This window comes from Anser cygnoides, chromosome 2 (genome assembly GCF_040182565.1).
Source record: "Anser cygnoides isolate HZ-2024a breed goose chromosome 2, Taihu_goose_T2T_genome, whole genome shotgun sequence".
Classification (NCBI taxonomy): domain Eukaryota; kingdom Metazoa; phylum Chordata; class Aves; order Anseriformes; family Anatidae; genus Anser; species Anser cygnoides.
In genome coordinates this window covers 8,880,897-8,902,984 of record NC_089874.1, presented here as the reverse complement: position 1 = coordinate 8,902,984, position 22,088 = coordinate 8,880,897, and the positions used below count along the sequence as shown (strand labels likewise).

General features: G+C 47.7%; 1 long non-coding RNA gene across 1 annotated transcript; it reads left to right on the top strand.

Annotated features, from left to right (window-relative positions):
* The first annotated feature begins 5,942 nt into the window (after positions 1-5,942).
* LOC125182629 (uncharacterized) lies at positions 5,943-13,438 on the top strand. The gene is made up of 4 exons (XR_010829055.1): positions 5,943-6,017; positions 6,387-7,778; positions 10,685-12,584; positions 13,241-13,438. It is a non-coding gene; the product is annotated as an uncharacterized lncRNA (long non-coding RNA).
* Positions 13,439-22,088: the final 8,650 nt, after the last annotated feature.

Below are 22,088 nucleotides of genomic sequence, written 5' to 3'. Positions count from 1 at the left end.
TCAGTCTCTTTTTAAGAATATAGAAAGCCATTAGAAGAAGGATCCCAGACAGTCCATTAGAATTCATTATAGCTCAGCTGTCAAAACAAGATGAGTGCACTTGCATCTGGAGTGATGTTAGATTACAAACCTTTGGCCAATACATCTGGTTAGGAGGTGAAAAGAGTTAAAACGCAGGGAAAACTCCTGGGCCGGCTTTAGAAAAAGGGAGTTATGCAGAAGTTGATGAGAGGTGAGAATTACTGAGGAAGTGGAGTTTTTGAAGGGAAATGTGACGATTTCAGTCAAGTGGCACTAAGCCTCCTCCTGCTGGCATCAGGTGCGGGTGAAAGCTGTTTGCGCCGAGAGGCAGGTGCTGCTCACCCAGCGGGAGGTGCCAGCTCTCTTCAACCTGGATGGAAAATACATCGGGCAGAGGGTCTCAGATGTAGAGAGGAGGGACTGGGACATGAGGAAGAGTCAGTGCTCCAACGGCAGGTTCCTTGGCCTAACGTTTGCTGGAGCACCCCTCTTTGATTCTCCTTGGGGTGCCCTGGTGGCTGTACCCCAGCGCCGCCGTTCGCACGCCACCCAAGCCGAGCCCTCTGCCACCCCGTAGGAGCACAGGGCTGCCAATTCACCATTTCTCATGTCCTTGTCACTCCAAAAGCATTCTCAGAGCAAGGATTTTAGGGAGCACTTGTGTAATTCAGGGAACAGCTGAAGGCAGAATGGGGTGTGTTTTCTTAGCACGTAAACTTAAGAACAGCCAGCAGGAAAACAGCTAAAAAGGCACGGAATAAGTTAAGCTACCACCTTACAAACAAACCGGTGGCCTGGTGGCTCTTTGCTGCCGATCTCCCCCACGTTCAGCCTTCGTTGAGAGTGAAGTGCCAGCCCTGAGGAGGTCACGCTGCCCTGCTGCTGCTGGGAACCACCGTGATGCTGCACGAGGAGCGAGAGCGGGCTTAGCAGGGCTCCCTGAGCCCCGAGCCAGCCCCACGGGGCCGCCAAGCTTCGTGTTGCTCCATCAGTGTTTCACCTATACAACACGGCAGCGTCTCACGCTCCTGGATCAATAAACGATGCTGCCAGCTGTTGGCGGTGATAAATCTCCTCCCCGCGGATCCCCCCGCTTTGGATTCCCGCTGTGATTTAGCAGCCTGGCACTGGCTGCAGGGCCGGCTGCTTTCAATCAGTCAGCTCCGTGCTCTTTCTCCTGGGGTATCGATAAATCAGGAAGCTTTCCGCTGCTTTCTCATGGCCTGACTGCGAGATGCCAGGCTCAGCTAATTAGGGTAGGACGTGAGGGATGTTCGGTACCTTGTGGGAGCAGCTTCTCCATTCATAACATCACCCTACGCTGCCTCTGTTTGGCATGGTGGCTGCTTGCTTCAACGAAGTTCTCACTTTCTCTTACCTCTTCCCAAAGGATTTTTCTACTTTTCGGCTTCCTAGAGTAGACAGAGCGGTGCTCATCACTTCAGCCTGTTCATGCAGAGGCTCAGCTTGGACTCATCAGTCTAACAGTTTGCCAACATTTTTGTGTCCTATGGCTTTTACCCCTCCCTGTTTTTTCCAGGAATATCTATTAAAAATGAAGGATCTCCTAAAAGACACCATGTCTTTCTACCAACCTTGGATCCTCTGTTCACCATAGCTTCATGGCAGCACGAATGTTGCTACGAGTGGGGTTTTTGCCATGGTTCTGTATAACCATACACAAGCAGGCTTAGTAGCAAGGGACCAGCCCTGCCGGTGCTGGTGGAGCTTTCAGTGAGGCTGGTGAGATTTCAGCAAATCCTCTGCGTAGACATATTTATGACTTACGCTGCTCTTTGCTTTTCGTTATAAGATACTAACATTTTGTCTTCCAGCTTGGGGAAAATTCTACCATGGGCTGGAACAACAGACATGGGGATGCCCGCCTGCATCTCGCCTTACCTTTGGCGTGGCGCTGCCTAAGTAGGACCCGCAGTGCTTTGTTTCCATCCTGCTGTGGTATAAATAACTATGTAGGTCAGTGAGCAAGGGTGAATCATGCCACGTGGCCTGTACGTATGCAAAGCATCGCTCTTTGTATGGAGGCTCTTGCAGTTTCCTAGGAAGAGTGCCGGGAGCTGGGGCTCGTGGAGATGGTTTCCAGCTAAGTGCATGGCACTTACAGAGTGAAGAGAATCACAGAGTGGTTTGGGTTGGAAGGGACCTTAAAGATCGTATAATCCCACCCCCTGCCATGGGCAGGGACCCCTCCCAGCAGCCCAGGCTGCCCCCAGCCCCATCCAGCCTGGCCTTGGGCACTGCCAGGGATGGGGCAGCCACAGCTCCTCTGGGCAGCCTGGGCCGGGGCCTCACCACCCTCTGAGTGAAGAATTTCTTCCTTGAAGTGCAGGGGAGCTTGGGTCCAATACTTGGTTTTATGCATTCTCTCTTCTCAGGGGAGAAGACAGAAGGTTGCAGGGTGCAGGTGTTCCTGCAGAACAGAGCTGCGCAGGTTTCAGCCCCAGATTTGTTGCAATTTCTTTGTTCTGACCTAGAGCGAGTCACCCAAATGTTAGGATAAAATCCCAGCTAGCGATAGCTGTCAGTAGGGATCTAGAACTGAGGATCCACCTTAGGCTCCCTTTTCAGCCAGTGGTGATAAATGGGCCAGTGTTTTAGGGGCTCCAGGTGCCTGCCTTTGGCTGCCCTTTGCCGGGCAAGTCCCACACAGATTTTCATACACCACAAAGGATGTGCAGCTGCCTTGTCACAGCTCTCCAGCAGTCATCCCTACAGAAGAAGACAGCCCAAAGACAGCCCCGTGTCCGTGCCATGCCCAGGCTGGGGGCACAGCAGGAGCAGGTCCAGGCCAGGCTCCTGGCGCCTTGTCCTACACGTCCCCTGCCAGGAGGCAGCTGGAAGGCAGGACCCCCTCCCAAACACCATCAGCATTCTTCTTAAGAGCTTTTTTTTTCCCTGTTAATTGCTTTATAACCAGTTATGATTACACAGTAATGATTCCTGGGTCTAATGATAGGAAGTACTCATTAGCACATGGGCAAGGGAGCAGTTCCCCAGAGCACGTGCCTGCACCAGAAGGGATTACACGAGACTTGCAAGTTTCCAAAACAGGAAACTGAAATTTTAGGATATAATACAGCAGCACATTCTCCATTACCATCAGCTGCCACAGACTAGAGAAAGGCACAGAGGGAATCAAGTATGCATAATGCAAACTCATGTAATTATAACGCTATCAACCTGACTTTAGCCACTTGGCTTGGAAACAATTGCCCCCAAATATTGGCCTTTGACTGCAGAAAAGAAACACTCTGGGGAGAAACTTTCATTTAGATAGCAAATTAGAGGCATAAATTAAAAAAGAAAAGCAAGTCACTTAGAAAGTAGTTACCCCTGGTGTAATCCAGCGAAAATCAGTGAGCTCTGCTCCATGGCTGGGGATGCTGCGTGCTGCATCAGAATATAGCACTGCGGCCAGCGTAAGATTTTGTTGGGGTTTTTCCTTTGTACCTAAGCATAATAATCCAAGAAGCCTAAAATCTCTGAAACTCACAGTCAAAAATAAAAATAAAAAAAATGGGAGAGAGGAGGACAGCAGGGTGATGTGCTGCTGAATCCCCACTGGGGACGGGGCCAAGGCCATGCTGCTGGCCGTTACGTTTTCTCCCAGAGCAGAACTGCCTGAATCAGTCCCAGCACAGGGCACAGAAAGCGCTCCCAACGTGCTCTTAAAATGCAAACCCAAAGAGTCTTGCCTTTAAAAATGCCCTTCCTAATGTGAAACCATTGCATACTGGCCAGGAGACAGTTGGCCTCGCACTGCAGTCTGAGGTCAATGCATTTAAAGAGTCCAGAATCAGGGAATTTTGCAAAACAATAAAAATAAAAATAAAATAAAATAAAATAAAATAAAATAAAATAAAATAAAATAAAATAAAATAAAATAAAATAAAATAAAATAAAATAAAATAAAATAAAATAAAATAAAATAAAATAAAATAAAATAAAATAAAAGACAGCCAGCCTATGCCTGACCACTACAATGGAGTGTGCTTGCAGCTCAAGCATTGCGAGTGCTTTTTCTAGTGGAAGTAGCAGGAGCATCAATTGTGGGACCGCAGGCAATTATTCCGGGCTGCAATTTCAAGATGCTGTTGACTTTTACCACCGACACACTGAAGAGATTAGTTGGAGTGTTTCACAATAGCAGGGTCCCAGGAAAACATTTCCTCTGCCAGGCTAATGGGGACACCCGTTCCAAAAGGGGAAGATATTCAATTGTGTAAAAGGAGAGAAAATGAGGAAAATAAAGGTATTGTCTGCCATTATTATCAGCTGAAGGCCCAGCTGAATTTCTGCAGATGGTAGATAGCTTTGCCAGTCTCCAGAATCCAGGAGCTTTTCTTTGTGTTTGTTTTGTCTTTAGGGAAACATGCGACATTTAACAATTAGGTGTTGATCCAACTCTGCAACAAGGTCAAGGAGGGCTTTTATGATATTGCTTTTTTTTTTTTTTTTTCCCTAACATAGCTAATTTTAGAGAACATGCTCACGTGCCTTTTACTGTGGCTACAGTGGAGGAAGAAGTCTGTGAGTGCAAAGTTCACAGCCTAAAATACAGGAAAAACATTCACTGGGAGCCCAGAGAAATCGGGGACGTTGATAAAAGCGGGGCTTCCCATTCTCCCAAAGACCGAGGGCTGGCAGTGACAAAAGCTTACAGATTAGGAGTGTTTTAGTTAATGCCTTTCTTCAGTCCATCCAGTGGTTAGGAGTTTTTATTTTTCATTGCTGCTTTCTGTTATGTCATCTAACTTCACGCATCTCACCCTACCATTCTTCTTTCTTTCACAAAATTGCTGCGGGACTTCCCAGCATAAATGCAAAAAGCCACAATAATAATAATAATAAAAATAAAAACATTTCCCTGCTGTCAGGAAGGATGCAAGAATTAAACAGACGTCCACCACACTGTAATACAAATTGATCCGAACCGAGCCGAAAACCGATAAGTAATAAGGATTTGTGGGCTTGCCTGGCTTTCTGTATGACAGCGGCAGAAGATAGCATCGAGAACCCCGCACTGAACCTCTCCGTTCCGAGCAGAGACCTTGGAAGGTCATGGGGCAGCTCTACCAGAGGCCCCGGGATGTCAAATCACCCCAAGCCCAATACTGCCCAAGCCCAGACCTGGGTCTGGCTTTAGTCCCTGCAGAAGAAGCAGCCTCTCCTTATCACACCACGGCACCAGGTGCAATGGCAGCTCGGCCAGCAGCAGCAGGAGCTCAGAACACAAAGCTGTGGGGTTGTGGATGCTAAAAGCAGGGTGAACCCCTCTTGTTCAGTGCCACAGGACACATGGCAAGGTGGGCTGGAGTCTGTATTTCCCACTACACCTCTGCAGGTCCGCACTGAAACCCCAGAAAGAACTCAGTGAGTTTTTGTTCATGTTCCTGGGGAGGCAACAGCTCCCCCGGTCCCTGGAGGCTTCGTGGAAGAGGATTCCAACTCACCTCCTCTTCCTCCCTGTGGGCTAACCCTAACCCTAACCCTAACCCCAATCCTAACAATCCTAACCCCAGTCCTAACCCTAACTCTTGCATGAAGACCTGAGTCATCTCCTGTGGTCTGCGTCCCCTGGTTGGAGCCTTCTGCCTTAGTTTTGCCCCTTCCCACCAGTGGTGCTTCATGCTTGTGGTCTGGAGCACACCATTTCATAAACAAATTCATCCATGCAAATTAGCACTCAGGAACTATTACCGATTCTTTCCTAACTTTTACAAAAATAGCCAATGCAATTTTGAAATCTTAAGAAACATCTGTCTCAGCTGACTTGTCTGGCTCTGTTCGTACCGGGCTGAGCGCAGCTCTATTAGAAATATCTGCAGCAATTTTCTTGCCTACAGGGACTTGATTAACAGGGGGCATGGAAAAAAAAAAAAAAAGTCTGCACCGAAATACCTCAGCAGCATATTCTCTTTCGAAGCAAACACAATACAGACTGGTATTGATGAGGCTGCTCTGCTCAGACGAAGGTCAGGAGAAAGATTTTATGCCAGCAGCAGTGATCTGCTCGGGAAGATGATAAGGCTGGGGGGGACGCTGCAGTTTTCCAGCATATTTTTGCTTCTTTGCTTCAGCTGTGATAAACTGGCAGCTCGGCTTGGGCTTGGAGCTGCCTGCCCTGCCTGTCCGGGCACCGAGTCGTTCTGCGGCACGAGCAGCCCTGCACGAGCTCTCCTGCAGCCTGGGCGCATGAGGTGTCATGGTGCAGAGCTCTAGAAAATGCTGGTTATCCAGCACAATTTCACTAAAATGCAATGATTTGGGGAAGTTTTATATTGGACTCCTCCAGGTCACAGCCTTGCGGTGAGGCTCAAGTGGTTTGTTCCTACCTTTTGCAGAGTGAAGTGTTTGGTTTTCCCGGCTGACTTCCTGTTCCTGCTCTTAGCACTTTACAGTGACATAAAGCAAGCCGTCAGATCAAATCGGGATGTTTCACACCGTCAAAATCCAACATTTTGAACAACAAACATTTTCCTTAAAAACATCAAAATTGCTCCATTACATTTCCTAAAATGGAAAGAAATCCAAATCATAAAATTTGCCATGAAAATACAGATGAAGAGAATCCCCCTGTATTCGAAAAGGAGTATCTCAGTTTAAAATACTATAGTTTTTCTATCCTTCTTTTTTTTTTTTTTTTTTTTTTTTTCTTGTATTCATTATCAATGAAAATGCTCTTGAAGGATCAGGACCTAACTGAATCAGACAACATCCACAATCCTTGACACCACACTATCTTTTCAGCTTCCCTTCTTGACCCCAGACAGGAAGACGACTTAGTGCTCCCCACTCCTTCATTCCTCAGCGCTGCTGTTTGGGACGCAGCCCTTTTGGGCACAGCTGTAAGTCTGCCTCAGGGCCCCGGGGCTTGAAAGCAAATAGGAAATGTGGTTGATTCTCGGTAGCAGGCGAAGCTGAGGAGTTTCAGTCCAGTTAGAAGGGAGGTGGTGCCATTGTGGAAGAATAGCACTGAGCATTAGCAGTGTGCGTGGAAGGCAAGAAGGAGACATGGGAGATGCGTGCTCATGGATGGGCTTTTTCATCACCAAATAGAAACAAAGGGGGAAGTTTGGACTGCACATATTTTCCCCTCTTTTACAGGGCTACCTTTTTGTACTCAGCATCCTTTTGGTACTCCGCATCCTGCCCCAGCACATCGTGGCCATCGCAGCTCCCGAGGAGCAGCTCCCGCCGGGAGCTGGAGCCAGCTCCGAGCTGCCCCGCGCCGCCTGCCTGTTTGTCCTATTCTCCGGGCTTGGCAGGTGGCATTTTTGCTCAGTGATTCATTCTCTGGCACGCGCGTTTATCTGGGCTGACATTTTAATCATGCAAATAAGGATCTCCTTAATGAAGAAAAAAATTAATTTCACAACTGTTGCTACAAACGCGGCGACAGTCCTGCTAATGTCATTACGTTTACAATACAATCAGCGGCTTTGCCATAATTACTCCAAACTGGTGCACGTAACGGGAGAGTAAAGGTTACACAAAGAGCTGTACGGCTCCTCTTGTTCGCTCTGGCTTTACCGAGAGCATTTGGCACTCCTCGCATGCCCCTTTGAAATCTTTTGGTCATCACTGCTTCGTCGCTTGTACTGCAGATGGCTTCGCCTTTGTCGGAGGAGCAGACAAAATAAGTGGCAAGGAGACAGCTCCTCCGTGACCTTTTGTGGCTTCTTGTCTTTCAGATCCCGGCGTGCGGAGTAAACACGGTGACTCACTCTGTTCTGGTAAATAGCTGCTTTCCCAAGGCTTTGTTATTTGTGATATTTTTGTCTGAAAAAACGGCACCCAAAGAACAGCGGGGTGAGGGCTGCGAGCAGCCGGGCCAGCCCCTGCCTCCGGACCGTTCCAGGCGAGGTATCTGTAAGGAGTTAAAATACCCGTGGCCGTACCTGTGTAGCACATCCTTTCCAACACACTCCGGGTATCAGTAACAAGCTTAAAAAAAGAATTGTGTAGCCAAAAAACAGCCAGAAGAAATGATTTCCTACTGGTTAAGGGTGCTAAAATGTTCTGAAATGAGCAGAAAACAAGTGACTTGTGAAACTGAGGTGTCAGGACACTGTGGCAGCAGGCAGGGTGAGAAATCACTTTTTCAGACCTGGTACCTTCTCTCTCCTCTTTTTCCCTTGTGGGTGAGGTGCCCATGACCTTAATCCAAGAAAACAAAGGGGTTGGGACAGTCCCAAGTAACATGAACCAGCCTCAGGTGTTTTGGGGTTGGGGTTTTCACCTTGTTATCGAGGGAAGATTTAAGGTTGTTGCAAAACCTTTCTCAAAATTGAGCTATTGCTCTTAAGATCAGGCCTTGGTGGAAGAAAAATACCCTATTTGTGCCCATGCTGAGCATGACCCTAGTGGGTTTTCCCTCTGTCCTGAGGGAGCAGAACCGAGCCACCAGAAATTGGGACCGTGCTGGTGGGGGGAGACTGGGAGAAGGAGCTGGAGGTGGCTCCCGGTGCTTTTTGTGGAAGAATCTAAAAGACCCTGCTGATCAGCACCGATGGTCATTTTCGCTGCCTTGTGGCCCTTAGATGTGTAAACCTGCACCTCAGAAAGACTTTTCCAGCCATGTCGTTTCCTGCCATAAAATAAATAAATAAATAAATAAATAAATAAATAAATAAATAAATAAATAAGCTTCTCTGCTTTGACTGCCAAGAGCCCCGAGTGTGCCGTGGCAGTGAGGGGCCCTTTGAAGTGCTGATACACCTGGCTGTTTCTTCCACTAGGGGCACGGCTCCTGTGTATTTTTATTAGATAACAGCAAATCGGTGCCACTTGTCGTCTTATCTGGTGCTGGAGCAGCACAGCGGGCTCCCAGCACGAGGGCTTGTCACGTCCTTCTGGGCCCGTGCTCCAGCTCTCCTGGGGTTTTTGCCTCGTGGCGCCAGCCCCTGTGGTTAAAACATCACGGGACTCACCTTTGCAGGCTGAGGTGAACGAGAGGAAATCCTCCAGAGGAAATTCTCAGGAAACATCAAGGATTTCTGCCCCGCAGCTGCATAAAGGGACATTTCCCTTGCTGCCATCAGCTGGTTGTCTCTCACCCACTGGGGAACAGGACAGGGGTCCTGGAGGTCTGATTCTTTCCTACTTCTTGCGGATCCTTTCCCATCATTTCCTGCTAGTTTGTGAACTGATTTTTGGGTTTGGGATCAGACACAGGAAACACAACTGGACCTCATCGTTTCCCAGTCTGACAGCAGCAACATGACTGATGCCTGCTGTGCGTGAAGCATCCAGCCTTTATTTTAGGAAGAACGCTGTGTGTGGGTTTCAGGAGGACAGTGTTTCTGAACCTTTACTTGCCGTGGTCTGAATAAGGTAAATATGCTTCCACGGGGCACATTAAAAGCATATAGGAAATGTTTACGGCCACGTTTGAGCTGGTGGTCTCTGTTCCACGGACCCTAGGAGCTCTCTGTGAGCTCCTCACAAGCCCTGCATGCAGTGGTGCCGGCTGCATGTGCCCCAAACAGGGGTGAGCGATGAAGCTCGCAGAGGCAGCAGGAGAAAATTCAGCCTTGGGAATCCAAATCAGCTGCCGCTGCCTCCTGCCCATCCCCTCCCTCTGCTCCCTCCTCCCGCAAGGAGAAGAAAACTGTTAGCTGGTGCATCGCCCGCCGCGGGTAAAAGTGACATTTCTGAGGCACATCGCGCAGGGGAAGCCGAGATGTTTTGATCCGTTGTAGGCAAGGCTGATGGCAATTTAAAGGAGATGTTTTTGGATGTGCTGAGATGTCACAGCAGCTGGCGGATGGACAGGAAAACTGCCAGTGAAAACACAGCCTCGTGCGGGAATTCTCCTGCAAGCGTGGCTTCGGAGGCAGAATCTGATCTTTAATTAACTCAGCCGTCAGAATGGAAACCACGAATGCTTACTTGTAAAAGTTCAGTATTTTTACACGTAGGACAAATAGTAGGGATTGATTTGAAACCCAGAGGGCCTTTGTCATTGTCATTTGCCCATGGTCATTCTGTCCTGTGAGCTTTAAATCCAGATACTTATTAAAAAAAAATATATATATATATAGTTAATACTGGCATTTTACATAATTCAATGTTACAGTGGACATAGTTAAAACAAAATAAAAATAATATATATTTTCTAGCTAGAGAGACTCGTGTGCTGTGTTAAACTAGATGGGAAGGCACAGCCATCCCGCTGCTGGTGCATGGCTCTGCAGCTGGTTGCAACTTCTCATTCCCCATCCTCTCTTCTTGGTCTTTTTTTCCCTGCTCTGTTTCTCCTCTGTGGGATGTGAATCCAGCAAGTGCGGCCTTTGGGATTCAGACCAAACTTCAGAACTGGACAAAACTCCCCTATCCCGAGTGCACAGAGCTGCTGCAGACTGTCCGGGGCGCATTAATGCTTCGCTGCCCATTTTGCTTCATTCAGAAACACCTGTGTGAGACTGCAGTAGCAAAGAGCCAACACTAGATAGCATTTCATGTTTGTTTCGAGGGAGAAAAGCCTTTTGTTTTTGTGTTTAGGTAGATTCTGAAAAAACTCAAAGCACATGTTGTAGACACGATTAATCGTTAATATTTTCTGGTGATCTGTGCGATGCCTCCTTTAATTCAGAACAACAGGCAACAAAGCTCTCTCTCTTTCTATTGTTTTTTACAGAATTGATCTGAACGTATGAAGAGCCTAATGCCATTGTGCCTCTGGGTGCTGATGTAAGAGGCTTACATTTGATCTTTGCGTGGGCCATGCTCCTGATCCTATTAACATCCATGTGAAAGCTCCACCAGGCGGGGATCCAGCCTGTAAGTGCCGTGCAGGGAAATAACGTCACCAGCACTAACAGATGGGCAGAGAAATTATATTTCTTGTGATGTACAGGACAAGAAGGAAGCTACAGGTGGGACACACGTAGGCCCACAGGTTACGACACACATGCTTTGGTGTCTACGTGTGGGTGGGTGTCACAGAGTGGTTTAGGTGGGAAGGGACCTCTGGAGGTCTTTTGGTTATGGCTATGAGGAAAATGTTGAGTTGTAATTACAGATAATGGGGATCCAGGGCCCAATTCGGTTGTCCACATGTAGACATCTGTTGCCATACGATAAATCTTACGATATCTGATATATCCACGGATAACCTATGTGACAGGCATGACCTTCTGGAGTTGCAGCTGGAGTCCAGATGGGATAGCCCAAACGTGGATATTCAGTGCCATTGGAGAGGCCCTAGGGTATCTTGCCTGGCTTTCAAGAAGCTGAAGGTCTCCTACAGGGTCTCATGAAAAATCCCTAGGAAAATATCCTGGATATCCTGGGGCCTGACAAAGGGGACAGCCTCACGCTCTGCACATCTGAGCAGCTCCACTGGTGCTGGTGATGGGATGGGGCCGATCCACATGACTGCAGCCCTGCAGGTGGGCAGCCCCTTGGCTCCAGTGCCCACCCCAGTGCATCCAGGAGAAGGGCTGGACCCGAAGGTCCCACCTCGAGAAGGAGGTGGCTGTGCCATGGCGCCCCAGGAGCACATCAGCAGCCTGCAGGGCTCCCGTGCAACTGCAAAACCCAGCAAAGGCGCTGCCAAAGTGATCTCAAAATGTGCTGAGCGCACAGGAGCTCGAGACAGCTGTACCGTGGTGTCCTACAATAATTACTTGGCATCGCCTTAGCATATCAAATTGGTTTTGATGAGAGCTCTGATTGTTCTTTTTGCGCAGGTCTGGTTGGGAAGCTGCACGGGAGTTAAGAGATTTGAGGTTTCGCTTTCTTTAGAGCATGGAGCTTCAAATTCCTTTGGTGAGGGTTTGTAGCAAGATGAACTTCTCATCGTCCTTGCTGCCCTGGGACCTTGCTCCCCACTGAGCTGCTGGGTGGGAATGAACCTGCAGGGAGCCATGGGTGAAACCCAAGTGTGCCCCAGTGCTGTGCCAGGAGCACCCGGTGCAGGTATCCGGCCTTGCAAGGGCTGTTTGGGAAGCTGTGTCTGCCCTGGGGGTGCTGGCATTTCAGCCTTCATTTCATCATGGCAAAAATCCCAGTAAAAATAATAGGAAAAAAAAAAGCAAATAATGACCGTAATAACAACAGATTCAGGGAAAACACAACCGGAAAGTGTTCATAGGTTCCTTTTTGATATTCCTAGGATATGAGTTTCTTGACACTTGTCACAAGTCACACGGGGAGAGCTGCAGAGCAGGTGCTGGGCTGGAAATCCTGGTTTCTGACACAGCGCCTGGCTCCCTTGGCCCTGAGCTTTTCTTAAAGGATTAATCTCTGAGTGCACAGATGTGCCTGTGGAGGTCTTCGCTCTGCACTTCTCCTTCAGGCTCTGCTCTCCAAGGAAGTTAAAGCGTGACGGAGAACTGAGGGATTCCTTGCAACCATATGTTTGTTCTTATTAATTGATTGCCACTGTGCACTGCTATCACAGACTCTTGAAAGGAAGAGAAAACAATGCGAGCTGGAACAAATTCTTATGATCTATTCCCTGAATTTGTGGGGGGGCTGCTGCTACCTGCAAAAGCACGCCGCGGTCAGGATCGATTCCTCTCTGCAAAGTCAAGGTAAGGTGCATTCAACCCCAAAGCCAGGCAGCCCCAGTGATCTAACGAGATCCATTAAAGCTGCGTCTGCAAAGCTTCACCTGTAGCTCTCCTCTGCCAGCAAGGAAACGCTCGCGTGTGTCACCCAGTCTGCACTGATAACATCAGGGTGTGTAAATGGGGCAGGACATGCAACAGTGCTGGAAACTTAATTCTCCGGGATTCTTAAAAGCACTTTTAGTGGTGGTAAAGGCACAGCCCCAGGCTGATCGGGGTAAAATGATTGCCCTTCCCCCTGAATCCATTCAGATTTGGGATTGTTTCTGTTTTAAGGATTTTCCATGCTGCTGTTTTACACCAGGCTTGTATGAAGCTGTCACACCTGGCTGAGGAAGTCTCTTGCCTACTAATTGTGTGAGCTGTAGTTTGCATGGGATGCCGAAAAATGCAACCCTGGCTCCTGCTCGATGATCACACAGCCCACCCAGTCTATGGGAATCCATACAGTGGTGGCTTCCCCTCTCGAATTCAAGTCCAGTTGGTACTGCTTCTTGCATTAAGCTTATCTTGCATTGGCCCCTTGGTTTTCATGGTATTTTTTTTATGGCATTTTAAAGTAAGCTTTTTTGTATATATATATATATATTTTTTTTTTTTTTTTTCATTTTGTGTTTAAGAAAATGAAGAGGAAAGAAAACATGACAAGGGGAGCAGCTGCGGGGTCAGACTTGAATTCTCCAAATACACCCCCCCAGGAGCCCTCCTGCCAGGCAGCCCATGGGGCACCCCTGGGCAGGCAGCCACACTGTGGTAAACGTGATGTATATTTTACATGTTTTGCCTCCAAAAATAAAAAGAAAATAAAAAAAAATGCATAGGACAACTTTTTTTCTGAAAGTGTGCTGTTTCCAATAAAGTTGCCAAATCTGCAATTTCAAGTAAACTTTCTGTCTTGTATGACATTTTTACACCCTTCTCAAGTAGTAGATTAAAACTTTGTGGAAGGGGAAAAAAATCTTCATTTTTCTTGGTCAAAAAAAACTTTTTAACGAAAAGCTGTAAATTAGGAGACAGTGCAAACATAAAGTTGCTTAGGCTAATTTAACGTATTGCATTTTTGCAAGATTTTATTTGCAGTAATTAGTCTTTACAGGCTGCTGACTTACCCATTCCTCATGCCTCCTTTAAGTGTTTTCCACGCATGCACGAGTTTAATAGATTCAAGATAAAATAAGAAGTTCATTTGTTGGCTTAAGATAAGCAAAACCCAGAGCCATACCCAAAGCTTAAAGAAAGTGGGAACATACTGCTGAACTGTAGGGGGTAATGTTGCTACACATACTCTGCCTGCCAGCTGCAAAAGGTAGATAAAGCTATTGACTGTGTCATTGCATGACAAACGGGGTCTCTGTGGAAAGAAAAAGAACATATTATTACTTTTAGCAACCTCCTCCCTCCTTCCTTGCAATGTCTCATTTGCACGGGTGCCACAGCACTTCGTTTTTTCAGAGGTTGCACTGTCATATTCTGCTCGATAGTCTTTGTCCCGAATTGTATGCATGTTTTCAGTCTAGGGTCGCATTTTGGATTCCAGCTCTGTTTTCCACGTCTGCTTAGTGTCAAAACACCCAGTTGTGTAATGCAGCCACCAGCCAGCGAGACCGGGGCAACAAGTGGGGAAGGAGAGGGGTGACTTCAGAGGACTAATGAGATTGTGGCAGCCACCTACCTCAGGACTGAGGTTTTTTAACCTGGAAGGAGGTGCAACAACATGAAAAACCAGGGAGGAGGGGAACTGGAGGTGACAGACAAGAAGTGCCGGGGAAGTGAGGGATCCCAGCCCAGCCTGCTGACTGCTTGCAGGCCGGCGAGCAGAGCCCTTCCCTTCCACATGGCTTCCATGTGAACATGGGACTCACTGAAAGGGACTTCTTGTGGCATCATTCCTCCCACAGATTAGGCCAGATCTTGCTTGAAACCATGCACCGATGAGAGAAATAGTATGAAAGAAGGAAAAAAGAAATTGGATCAAGGAACATTTAAAGACAATTTTTGTGATGAGGGCGGTGAGGCCCTGTCCCAGGCTGCCCAGAGGAGCTGTGGCTGCCCCATCCCTGGCAGTGCCCAAGGCCAGGCTGGATGGGGCTGGGGGCGGCCTGGGCTGGTGGGAGGGGGCCCTGCCCATGGCAGGGGGTGGGATTAGATGGGCTTTAAGGTCCCTGCCAACCCAAACTGTTCTGTGATTGTATGATTCTAGGAATTTAAGCATCTCCTTCTAAAAAGGCTGTTGTGAATTAGACGATACTGAATAAAGACAAGAGAGCATTAGGGCTAAGGAAAGAAAAAGATCATAAATTCACGTTTTATACTTAGATCTCTGAATCTTTGCTCGTGTATGCTGTGCCACATGTGTCCCCTAGAAACAGTTTGCCGTCTTCTCTTGAGGCTGCGTCTACAGCGTGACAAGAATGGCCCTCACCCCTCACCCCCAGCCAGGGCTGAGGCACGGACAGAGCCACCCCAGCCCCGAGGGGGACACCTGGCAATGTCACCAGGCAGCGCGGGCGAGTGAAGGCCCAAGCACAAAGCACAGAGCTCAGGGTGCTCAAGGGGACGGGGACAGAGCTGCTGCCTGGGGACAGGGCCTCGCTGGGCCCTGGTTCATGTGTGTGTGGCACGAGGGCACGTGTGTCCTTGAGGAAACAGGGGGGTCAGGTGCCAGCCCTGCATCAACCCCGTTTTGTTCCTGCGTAGATAAAAAAGTTAGTGGGGGGTGATGGCGGCATTCGCACCCGGATTTTGTTCCCTTCTCCTTGGAGTCGAAAGAAATGAAACGGAGGAGTTAGGCCGGGTGGGACCCAAACTGGGTGGCGTTTGGCCCCCGTGCCTCTGGCTTGGTTGTGTGTCCCAGGGACAAAAAGGCGAGGTGGGGGGCTGTCTTTGTGCTGCATCGGGCTTCGGGATGCTGCTTTGATCTACCGTGTGGGTCCTCACCGACTGACACCATCACTGCTCTAACGCCATCACTCACGGCTGTACCGACCTCCCAGAATCTGAAGCAAATGATAACCTATTTTTTAGGTTAGGTTTAGGTTAGGTTGACCTATTTTAGGGTTGATGAGAGAATCCTCTCTCATTAAAAGTACCCGTGTAGAAAAGAAATCCATTAATCCCTGCTAGTTTTTCCTTCCTGCTGTACATTTTGGGACCCTGATTGCTGAGGGCAGGCTAGAAGGGAGCCGAAGGCTTCCTCACTCCTTTTCCATCGGTTTTCACCCTGGAGGGGCTCCCCCAGCCATCACCTCCGAGGGGGCCAAGTGCCCTGCCTGCTGCAGGCTCCCAGCTCCCAGTCCTCTGGGAAATGGGTCCTGATCTCCCCCGTGTCAGGCTTTGAATTGCCCCATGAATAAACAGGTGTAAAGCCCTAGCACGTTCACTCAGGACCCTCTTGTATTTTCTTTGCACGGCATAGATGGCTTCACCAGATGAAGCTCCTCTTCTCCAGCAGCCTTTTCGAAGGCTCTGTGCTGCAGTGAAAGGAGCGAGCCTTGGCAGGGACTGGGTGTTCACTGCTTTCTCATGTGGTGTCTGCCACGTTGGGGCTCTTAGGTCTGATCACAGCACAGCTAATGCAGGAAAAATAAAGCTGCTCCCAAGACAGACTGACTGACAGACTTGTCACGATGATGGTACACATATCTGAAATATTATGGCTGTGTTCTTGAAAACCATAACTAGGGTAAGCTGTTTCCTTGAGTGCATGTGGTAAAAATAAAACCTGCTTTGCAGACAGTGGATTTGACAGCTGCGAGGATATAGTGTAGGCATCTCCAAAAGCATGATACAGTTTTTGCTGTGTACACCAAATAATAATAGGATTTGTTATGGAAAAAAGGCATGATGAGATGGGAATTCCTAGGTACAAGCAGAAGACCGTGGTGGGGGATTACAGCTCAGTGGAACTAACAAAAACTATCATCCATGCCTTTCCCTTCAAGGTACATCACTCATTTTCTGCATTTCACTCATGTTCTGCATGGGTTCAGTGACCCGTCGTCACCTGTGCTGCTCACTAGGGCTGCTTGGCAATGTCCGAAATCATGTGAAATGCAGTGCTGTTTTACTGAATCTCAAGTGTTTTGCTTTTCTTTGTGGAGGAGTGTTTGCATAGTCCCAGTGCAGGCTGCAGACAGGATCCTGCCTGGATTCTTGGGAAACATCTCCCAGAACTTCATGCGGTGCTGAGCCCACTTGCAGGGCTTCTGCAGCTCTGTCTGTAGCAACCCAGCATTGGTATCGCTATACATGCAATTGCTGCAAAATCCAGCACCTTCATATGAGGGCACCAGAAGAGACAGGTGTGTTTTAGCAGGGTCAGCTAAGGCTAGAAGGGCAATATGTCATTCCTCCATCACTTTCTAGAGAGGAAGCACAGATGGGTTCGAGCTTCATAGCAGATAAAGGGCAGAAGAAAGCAGTCTCTGGGCTGGAATCCACTTGCTGGTTATCACACCAGCTGCAGCAGGGGGTGGTATTGCTTCTCACTCCTCAGAAAACCACCTGAAGATGATCCCATCCTTAGTTTGCACTGGTAGCTAATCACCTTCCCCATGAAAAAGTTGTGTCATGTACCTCACTGGTAATGGTCTGGCTTTAACCTCCAGAGGTTGGTTCTGATTTCACATCCCCTTTGTTCTCAGGGTTTCCTTCCTTTAAAGATATTTATGCTCGGGGATCAGACCAATTTTTGATCTTATTTTTGATGAAGCCAAGCAGATGGAGCTTCTCAGTTCTTGTGCTACTTAGGTATCTTATTCACTTTTCAGATCTTTCTGTGTGTGTGTGAATTTTTTTCCCCACTAAATCCTCTCCTGTCGTTAAACATCATTTCAAAATTGTTGCCAGTGAAAAAGGCATTCAGTAGCTCAGTTTTCCTACCCAGTCTCATCAATGGTATACATATAAGGTTAAAAGTACCTCTCTGCTATCATATTTTTACTTGAGTGATTCTTTTTCTATCATTCTTCTCATGAGCCTTTTTTCCCCACATTTTCTGTTTAAAGAAATATAACGTTGAGCTATTTATTCATTATAAGTTATACATTCTTTTCTGAGTTGCAGATTTACATGACACAGCTACTTATTCTTTAGATCTGCCCTGATAGCTGTGTTCCAACACTTATATATTTACTTTTATATATATTTTATTTATATAACTAGGTTTTATATGAGTGGATACTGCTTGCCAAGAAATCCTGACACCTCTGTATGCTATAGCAAGTGCTGCTGCTGTTGCGTTCCTCTCTGATTTCTCCTGCAGCAGCCACCCGTCATGTTTCTCGTGAAAATGAGATGCTCATCTGAATGTACAAGCTGAAAAACACTGGCAACAATAAGATGCTTTTATAGAGAGTAGTTCTTTCTTAAATTATGTTGATAGCGTTCTTTGGTGAGCTAACAGGTTTAGCTGATGGAGGTCAACTGCACGCACTGTACTTATGCTTTTTTAAGTGTTTGTCATCATCACATGGTATGCTCAAATTTTACAAAAACTTTGCATTAAAAAAATGGTACAGAGCATGAAAAATGGTACATCACATTACCAATGATACATCACATTAAATAGATTAAAAACTATCTGGCTAATCTCAAAAACTAAGTTAATCTTTTTAATTAGGAATTATCAGATAATTTTTCCTTTCAGGCTTTATACCTTTTCCCAAGACTTACCAATATATTTATCATAGAATCATACAGCAATCATAAATTGAGGAGAAAATATAAATGATGGGTGAAAAATATCCAGATGACACAGCGATTGTTGGCATGGTGATAGCCCAGACATATCATTTATATAGCATGACCTTAATTACCCAGTAGCTTGAACATAATTAAAAGGCAGCAAAAGTAAATTCATAATTTTAGTATTAAAGAGTGTACACCCTTGTGACAAGGCAAGGGACTGGATCCTGCAAAAGGTGGGTTCCCAACAACTGAAGAGAATTAATGAAGCCATTAGTGAATCAGCAGGCAATATAAGTGTTTCAGGTGAGACACACAAATAATTTAGGTGCCCAAGTCCCAAACTGTGATTGTGACTGCCCTCCTCAGGTAAATCTGCCGTCCTCATGCCTTGGGAACCTCTGGTACCCACCACATCCCGTGGCCACCCGCAGCCTGATAACGTGCTGCATAAATCACAACCTCCTTGTTCCTGCTGTCTGCTCGTTTAGGCTGACCAGCCGCAGCTCTCGCGTGGGACAAGTTGTTGCTCCACGTGGCACTGACACAGACCTCTGCCTCCCTCCCACCTGGGTGTCTTCTGCAGCCCCGGTGCTGGGATTCAGAGAGGTCCCTTTACGAGGAGCTCCTTGCACAGCGCTCCCCGAGCACCACTAGCCCCTGGGGAACACCTAACGTTAGCAGATGGGGCCCTCCACGGCACCAACACTAAGAGATTTCTTTTGAAACACGGTTGGAAAAGGAAGTAGCAGTTGTGCAACCTCTTGTGCTTGGCAAGCAGAGCAGAGTACGGTTCAGCCTAATTTACTTTTCATCCCAGCCCTTTGACAAAGTGCTCCAAGCATTTATATCACACGGGGCGTTGCCTCGCTGGGTCCTGCTGTGTTTTCCGAGAAGGAACAACCTGCTTGGCTCTTCAGCTTACCTTCAGGGTGTTGCTTGGGGTTGTGGGCCTTGAGGTGGGTCCTGTGGGCCTTGTGTGAGGTGCTGGAGGCCAGGGGAGGGGACTGTCCTCTGTACGGACAGGTTAAGTACCTTTTGTGCACCCAGTGCTTCAGGTCACTTTTAGGTGGTGGATCACTGGCCTGATGCACCTCAGCATTGCAGGAACGGCTTCATGAGGTATCAGTTCCACCAGACCTCACGAGCGGGGCTGCAGCTCCTCCTGTCCCACGAAGACAGGCTGTTTTCCCCCCAGTGGTGCCATGCTCACAGTTTCTGCTGTCCCACGTTCAGACCTGAGGCCCAGAGAGGGCTGCCCCGTCCCCTGCTTGCTGCAGAGGCTCCCGTCTCCCAGGACAAGGAACAGAGAGCAGTTTCTTCCCCTGGACTGAGATGGAAACGGAGTCTTTGAGCAACTTTTATACACTCAAGGTTAATTTCTCCATTTGAAGGTAGGACATAAATCCTGGTAGAGTGCAAAATATCATTCAGGGCCATTAATTTTCTTAACCCCATGACTCCAGGGCCTTCCTGGCCCTACTGACAAAGTAATTAACAGATACCAACAGACATGAATTTAACAGTTTTTGTTCTTTTGAGCCCATAACTGTTGTTTTACAGCTATCTGTGCATTCCCACACAAAATACACAGGGCTTAATTAACAACTTTATTGTTATTCACTCACATCATTATCAGAGTACATCAAAGGCTCTGTCCAACACGTGGACTTTGTAGTTCTTGCTGCTTAAAGAGGTGTCAGAAATAGCCAAAAGCTTGTGGTCTAAGATGAGCGTGCAGATGAGAAAATACAAAGAAACAGCTTTACCAAATGCCTGGGTAAGAGCAGAGGGACAGAGCCCACCTTAAATACTGCTCTCCTCCCCTTGCAGAAGAGCCCTCCTCGCCACTTCATTTACAGAGCTGGCTGAAGTTGCTAAGTAACAATGCTCTAACCCAGCATGAGCCTTGCTCAAAGCGCCATCGGTGAAGACAAGGCGATGACAGCTTTGACATGCAATATCCGCAGCTGTGCTACAGAAGAAACGCGGTGTTGTCACCCAGGGGAGCTCACGGCTCACCGTGCTGGGGTGAATCCTGCCCAGCCCGCAAACCTGAGGCACCCAGGAAGATGCTGTGCTCCCTTCTGCCTCCCATCCCACAGCGTGCTGCGATGGCCACATCTCCCACCTGCAGCGCTAACACCTTCCCCGATGGGTAGGGCCAAATACCAGGTTCCTCTGCAGTCAATTCCATTTCCCTGTTGCCTTCCCATTCCTCTGCTTCTTCCAAGCAAAACTGCAAGTCCTCACGTTCCCTCCACAGACATCACCTACCATCTCCATACCAACTCGGTCTCAAGGCACCAACTTTCTTGACAATCTGGGGCTTTTCATGATCTGTTTACCATAGTGTTGGCTCTGACGATGAGCTGCTGACCTCCACGGTGTTCAGCTGGATCAGCTGTCCCCCCTCGCCATGCTGCCTTGTCATTAAACTTTGTCTTCAGACCCTGCTGCCTCTGATCCGAGGTTATAACTTGATGTTAGGCAAGGATCTGGAGCTGCAGAGCCAGAAACACTTAATTTTCTTATGGCATGTGGCAAATAGTGGTGGTTGCTTGCAGCAAAGTCCTGTCTCTTTTTTCCTTTCCCAGCTGCATTTTGGGCTGGTCTTAATGCCACCCTCAAGCCCAAACTCCATAGACACTGGACCTGAAAATGTCAGTGCTCAGTGTCTTTGCCCTCCCCGATCACCACGGTGTGTGTGTGGCTCTGAGGTCAGATGTCCTGTGGGATGACTGCAAGCCCGTAAATCCTTCTTTGCCCTCCAGGGAGGGACCCGGCATCCCAAAGGAAACACCCACGACGAGGTGTCACCATGTAGGCATCTCCACCTGACGTGGGAGTCTGGGCTGCAGTTCCCGTCAATGGAACAAGTCAGCAGAGCAGTGTAGGTGTTTGCTTGCTTTGTGGGGGACTGAAAGGCTCTCCAGAGTCCACTGACTCGAGGCAGTACCAGCACATAAATTTGGGCTTCTTCACCTGGAGTCTGAGCCTACTCCAGCTCTGTAAAGCCTCTCCTGGGCTGCTTTGGCCATGGCTCCTCATCCTCATCTCCCTGCTAGACAAAGCAGCAGCGCTCTTGTAGACTTCAAAATGCGGTGAACCACACTGGTGGAGTATATTTTTATTTTAGAGCAGCCAAGAAGTTTTATCCTTGTGGAACATTCTGTTGGCAGACCACTGCAGTATTTAGGTGGCTTTGACACATTTTTTTCTTGTATTATATATTTTTTAGAATTTTATTTTATTTTGTATTGTTACAAACTAGGCATGTTCAGAGCTCTGGCTTTGGCTGACAGCAGTATGGAACTGCTCCATCAGCTGCTCGTGCAATTTTGCTGAGGTTAACAACGTGCTGGCTTAAATTGAAAAGGCTATTCCCAGCTGAAACCTTCCAGAGCTGGAATTCCCTGGGAATTATTGCTAAGCGAGATCTGTGGAGGACACTGTTATTCTCTGCCTGCCATTTATTTTAAGCAATACCTTACATTTCCAATAAAAGTGTTCTCCACGTATGCCAGCAGCGTGGCTCTAGAATGATGCTGAGCTAGCAAGGGTGCCTCCAAAACAAGTGACATGACACTTCCTGGCCTTCTTTAAAGACACAGAAAAGCCAGACGTGACAGTAGATGGAGACAAAAAACAAGCTTTTTCTGGTGAGCTGTGACACTGGGCTACAGCAGCCGGGTTGATCATGGACTGGCTCCCGTCTCATCATGAATTGCTCCTTGTGTTTTTTTCTTCATTAATATATTTCATAAGCCTTTTGATTTGTTG